We start from the raw sequence: 6,702 nt of genomic DNA, 5'->3' as shown, positions 1-6,702 counted from the left end.
TAAAATGTGCATACCCTTTGACCCAGCAATACCACTTCTAGGGCTATATCCCAAAGAGATCATACAAATGGGAAAAGGACCCACATGTACAAAAATATTTATAGCAGCTCTTTTGTGGTGACAAAGAATTTGAAATTGAGGGGATGCCTATCAACTGGGAATGGCTGAACAAGTTTTTGTATGTGAATGTAATGGAATACTGTTGAGCCATAAGAAATGATGAGCAGGCAGACTTAAAAAAAAAAAACTCCTGGAAAGACGTATATGAACTGAGGCCGAGTAAAATGAACAGAACCGGGAGAACGTTGTACACAGTAAGAGCCACATTGTGCGATGACTGACTTAATAGACTTAACTCTTCTTAGCAATGCAAGGATCTAAGACAACTCCAAAAGAATCATGATGTAAAATGCTATCCACATCCAGAAAAAGAACCATGGAGTCTGAATGCAGATGGAAGCGTGCTATTTACTCTCTTTTTCTTGTCTTGTTTTGTTTTGTTTCTTACTTCTTGTGTTTCCTTCCATTAGTTCTAATTCTTCTATACATCAGGACTAGTGTGAAAATGTGCTTAATATGAATGTATAAGTAGAGCCTATATCAGATTTCATACCATCTTGGGGAGGAGGGAGGAGAGAGAAGGGGAGAAAATTTAAAACTCAAAATCTTATGGAAGTGAATGTTGAAAACTAAAAATAAATTATTTAAAATTAAAGATGTGCGGGCAAAATCATGCAAAACATTTCTTTAGTAGCCATATTTTTTAAAAGCAAGAAAAAGGAAGTAAGAAAAATGTATTTCAATTTGTAGAATTCATTAGTTCTCTCTCTGGAGGTGTATAGCATTTTTTCCTCTTAAGTTTTTTGGAGTCTCAAAATTTTTTAATGGAAAACTAGCCCAAGCTCCATGGGGAGGGATGGAGATTATAACATTGTTCCTACCATAAGAAGAAACTAGTGATTCGGGATTGATAAACTGTAGCTGTGTCAGGTCAAGAATCATTTAATGGCCTTGGCTGTATGCTGTACAAGGAGCAGCAACAGAAAGCAGCAATTGATCATGAAGCCAGAGAAAAGAACTCAGAAAAAGGAGGAGCTTGTAGTTACATCCCTTTGAACATGTAAGATCCTTCTAGCTAGCTATTAGGGACTGTGACCCTCAAATTCTACTGGAACTCCAACCAGAGGCAAGCAAACAGTTATGTAATATCCAAACCCTGTAGCTTAAGCTTTCAAAATTCAGACAAGAAGAACAACTTTATTAAGCTTCACCCTATATCAGCACACTGTAAGCTAAAAAATTCATGTCCTTTGCCTGAGCTAGATCCTTAAACAACAATGTATAATACAAGAAAACATAACTGAGCAAAATTGTGACAGATAAAATGTGTCTGAAAATATCCCGATGATGTTTTGACTCAGAATTTTTACTTTGAAGAAAGGGAAAAGAAAAGTAATTTTGGTTGGATAAATTCAAGGTGAGAATTTTTGATGGCTGCTGCCCTGCATGGGATGAAAGATTTCGACAGCATTAAAATTCAATGAGACAATCTTTGGGAGAGAGAATTATGCTTGAAATCTTTTCTTTTCTTTCCTCTTCTTTTCCTCTGTTTTCTCTTATCTTACCTTTTCTTTCTTTTCTTTTCTTTTCCTTTATTTCTTACTTTTCTTTTTTCTTTTTTTGAAAGAGCAACATGCAATAATGGTAACATGTTATGGAACTCACTGCTATAATGCTTGCCAGTACTCTTGATGTCTTTCCTTGAGTTCAGAGTGGTTTTTATATCTGTATGAGGTATATGATGAGATTGACAATGCAGTTGGGAACACAAAAATCGAGATGAATGGACCATTCTCTGGAGTGTGTAACAGAAGCTAACATGCCAGAAAAGTCATCATGGAAAAATGTTTAATCTCTTCACTTAAGAGATTTTCATTTGGAAAAGGCATCACTGAATTAAGTAGTCTATCTAATTAGTTGGAAATTAAATATTTCAGGGGGTGAAGCAAATTCTTTAAGTAATCCCAATGATTTTGTCTGTATTTTACTTCTCATTTTGTTATGTTTTGGAGGGGACCAGAGATATCATCAGTTTAGGAAATTCCTAATAAGAAAGTTGCTTCTCAGTACCTTCTTTGCATCTTAGTCTTGGAGCCTTGCCTGGAACACTAAGATAAAGTTACTCTCCCAGGGTCACAAAGTTTGTTTCTCTCAGGGGCAGAATTTGAAAGTATGTCTTCTCAATTCCAAGGCCATTATGGCATACTGCAGTTCTTTTATGTATTTTTTCTAAAATCATACAGCATGGGTGCAACTAGGTGGCACAGTGGATAAGCTCTGGTCTTGGAGTCAGGAGGACCTGAGTTCAGATTCGGTCTCTGACACATGACACTTACTAGCTGTGTGGCCCTGGGCAAGTCACTTAATCCTGATAGCCTCACCAAAAAAAAAATCATACAGTGATTGAAAGACTATCTAGTCTAACCCTTTCATTTTTATAGATGAAGAAACTGAAGCTTAGAAAAGAAGAGGTGACCTAGAGTAACATAGCTAATTAGTAGCAAGAGAAAATGAAACTTCAAATTTTAGTGTTATGTTATTTTTGCTACCTCATGATGCTTTACATGTAAGCTGATATTCTATTGCTGTTCATAATGAAATATCAATGATAATCATTATAACAAATGTGGCAATATTGTTAAAGAAAATCAGTTATTTGTCCCCTTTGTGTCCCTGTGATTACCAGGAAGAAACTTTACGAATGCACATCATGCATGTAAATCCTTACTGATGGGGGACTAGAACCCAATGAATTTGACTTAATTAATCTTTAGCTGAAACCCTTCATAATGGAACTAAAAGTTTAAATAATACATCGGGACAGAGTATTAAGTAACTTTCTGTACTTAATGATTAATTATAATGGCCAAAGTCCAAAAACATTAAGTTGAATACTAATCTGATGATGGAATTGGGAAATAAGCCAGTATTGTACAGAGGTCCGGGTGCTTTCTGTCCTTTGACAAGGAAAGAAAAGAAAAAAAAATTAAAAAATAGGGAAACTTATTAAAAGTGCTATTTATTTTGCCAGTGTTCCACTTATCACAGTTCCCCTCAGGTCTGCTTGTAACATAAAAGAAAAGGTGAATATTGCATGCCTTACTTCTCATTCAACCACACTAAATATCTATCCTTCATGAATTTGATACTTATCTCTGTAAATGTCCAGGTGTGTGAGGTTGTACTCTTTGTTTAAACAGGAGGAAGGGAAGGAATGAAAAGGGAGGAAGTGACTTGAACCTACAATTTACGTGTACTTTTACATGCTTATTGTCCACAGGCAGTTTAGAGGGTAAACTTGGATGCCTAGGTAGCTGAAAGCTGCTTTGAGGCAGTTTTAATTTACAGAGCAAATAGGTAGGTGATTGTACCATATCACACAGATTTACAGGGCCTGGCCTAGACAAATAAGCTCACAGGACATGTGGATAGAGTTCAAGCGATAAAGCATCATTCAAACTTTCACCAATAGATACAGCAGAAAAACAGCCTGGATACAATATGGGACATTTTTTTGTTGTTCCGGCAGATTAAAGAGAAGAATCTTAGATTTTTTTTCCTACAAATTTAGCACCTACCCAATTTCTCTCCCCTTTTCACCTTCAAAGCTCCAAGACCTCATTTCTCTTCTTTCAGACTTTTGAAAGAGAGAATGATATAAAGTTCTGGCATCCTATCTCCATGACAACTAATATATTTCTTTCTTCTACTTAGCCCAATTTGCCCTTGATATTTTTCTCCTGTCTTTACCTTATTGCATTCAGTTAAAATAAAGATCATTCAATTGATCAATTATCAAACAAATATTAAGGGCTGGCTTTGTGCTAGACACCTTGATCAGTAATGGGTATACAAATATAAAAAATGACAGAATTCCTTTTCAAAAGGAGTTTTTACTAAAGTTTCTGTCCCCTCTTAAGTTTTTCACCGGGGTTATTACTATGGCTCATGTGAATAAGTCCCCCAAATTAGTTATTTTTGGATAAAGAAAACAAACAGTGTTTATACCTTTTATAGCTGTCTCCTGTCATAAAGCTTCTGCATCCAGAAGTCATCATTTCCTACTTATCAGTGTCTTCAAGCAAAGGTTAGATGACCTATAAGATATGTGTTAGAATACTATTTCAAGTGTGGGTTAGATTAGATAGCTGCTGAGATATTTTGAGTTTTAGAATTCTTAGATAGTTAAAAATGCCATGATTTCTGGGAAAGTAAGCATCCTCATCAACAACAACAACAACAACAACAAAATGAATAAATGAGTAGAAAGCAGTAGTTAGGTTCTTACTATTTACCAAGCACTGTGATAAAGTTCTAGAGAAAGTAACATGAAAATTACACTGCCCTTAAGTAGCTTCCATTCCAATAGTGAAGACAGAACATATAGAGAAATTGTGAATGGGGGAATAGAACTTAAGAGGAAAGGAAAAAAAAAAGTGGACATTAAATTAACATGACCTTTCCAAGGGGTGGGGGGAATATAATGTTGATTTGATTACAGTTCTTTTGTTTTCACTTTCAAAGCTTTATTAATGATGTGATATCTCCTTATTTAAGGTATTTTACTTCCTCCCAATAGCATTTCATTTTTTTTACCAGTTACATGTAAAGATAGTTTTCAACATTCATTTTTGTTAATATTTTGAGTTCCAATTTTTTTTCTCCCTCCTTCCTTCTTCTCCCCTCTCCCCAAGATGGCAAGCTTGATTACAGTTTTTAAAGCAAGAAGTAGAAAAGAGAGAATGCTGGGGATGAGAAGCAGGGCAGCAGGATGGAACATGTTTAGATAAAAAGGACATTGCATGGTTCTAGGGCAAATATACATGTTATCAACATACAGTTTTATCTGAAATAAAATGTCACTATTTTACAGCCAAAAATTCAATGTGTAATGATAATTAGTTATTATGGTACAAAACAAATTACTGTTCAGTCCCTTCCACATACACCATGATGCAAGGACACTGGGCTTTTTGCTGTTCCTTGAACAATATAATCTTTCTCCTATCTCTGTGCTTTTACATTGGCTGTTGATCATACATGCATGGAATGCTCTTCCTTCTCATAACCATCTCCTAGCTTCCTTAACTTTCTTCAATATTCTGATCAATCCTTCTGCAGTAAGACTTTCCACATTCCCTTTTTCTCAGTGCCTTCTCTCTGAGATTACTTCCCATTTTCACTATATATATATATGTGTGTGTGTGTGTGTGTGTGTGTGTGTGTGTGTGTGTATGTGTACATATATGTATATATATTTATATTTATATTTATATTTATATTTATATTTATATTCATATACATGTTGACTCATTAGGATGTGAGCTCCTTCAGAGCAGAAGCTTCACCATATTTTTTGCCTGTTCTTGTATCCTGGATGTTTAGCACAGGGCCTGGTACATCATGGGTGTTTAATAAATGCCTAATGACTTACTGAAAAATTAGAAATATGTTGAAAAATAGAGACTAAACTTAAAAAGAAAAGGTCTCATAAATTGCAGTAAAATAAGTGGGAGTAAAATTGCTATTTTTAATCTTTTTTTAACCACTCTTATTTCTAAACAGTCCTTAAAAAGGAAGGAGAAAAAATCTTCAGCAAAACTAAGCATTAAATCAATCTTGACTGAAATTATATGCAATATTTGACACCCTGAATCATCTATCTCTATAAAAAGGGGAAGGAAATGTTTCTTCTCACATCCTCTCCAAGTCAATCTTGTTCATTATAAGAACATAATGTTCAGTTTCACCTCCCCCCCAAAAAAATTGCATTGAATAAGTCATTTCATAGATAATTTTTTGTTCCTAGTTATTTCATTCTACATTGGTTCATGTAAGATTTTCTGTGCTTTTATGAACTCTTGGCATTTCTTTTTATAGTATAAGGTTATCACATTATGTTTATATATCGTGATTTACTTATCTCTTAGGTAGATAGTCATTAATCAAACTATGGATATGTTACATGAAAGCAAGAAATATGCCATATCAATTAAACAGTTAAATCAAAATTGCAAAGTATTTGTACAAATAAAAACTGTAAAAGTTAGAATAGGAAAGAAAACATTTTTTGGGGGGAAACTGCATATAATATCTCTGTTAAGATTCTGAAAACCATGACACATACATACATACATACATACATACATGCATACATACATATATGTCTGTGTGTGTATGTGTATGTATATATGTATGTGTGTGTGTATAAATATATATATATATATATATGTATAATTGAGTCACATACTAATGATAAAAGGTCAATTGAAGTCAACAAAAAGTTCTCAAAAAAGAAGACCCTAAACTATTAATATCCATAGGAAAAGTTATTCCAAATTACCAAAAGAAAAGCAAACCTAAACAACTTAAAAGTTTTATCTAACACCTGGAAAATTTGCAAAGGTGAAAAATGTAGAAATAGTTAAAATTGGACTGGCTATAGGAAGAGATATATCAATATATAGTTGATACAGCTATGAATTGGTATACCATGCTAGAAAGCAATTTAGAATTATGACAAAAATGACTAAAATGCCCCTACAATTTAACTTATATCACAAGGAATCCCAATATATAATAAAATATTCACATTAGTCTTTTTTGGGGGGTGGGATTATTTTTTACCTATATATTCTTTAA

Source organism: Phascolarctos cinereus, unplaced genomic scaffold (genome assembly GCF_003287225.1).
Source record: "Phascolarctos cinereus isolate Bilbo 61053 unplaced genomic scaffold, phaCin_HiC Scaffold_7;HRSCAF=346, whole genome shotgun sequence".
Taxonomy (NCBI): Eukaryota; Metazoa; Chordata; class Mammalia; order Diprotodontia; family Phascolarctidae; genus Phascolarctos; species Phascolarctos cinereus.
Note: the sequence above shows the minus strand (reverse complement) of the source record.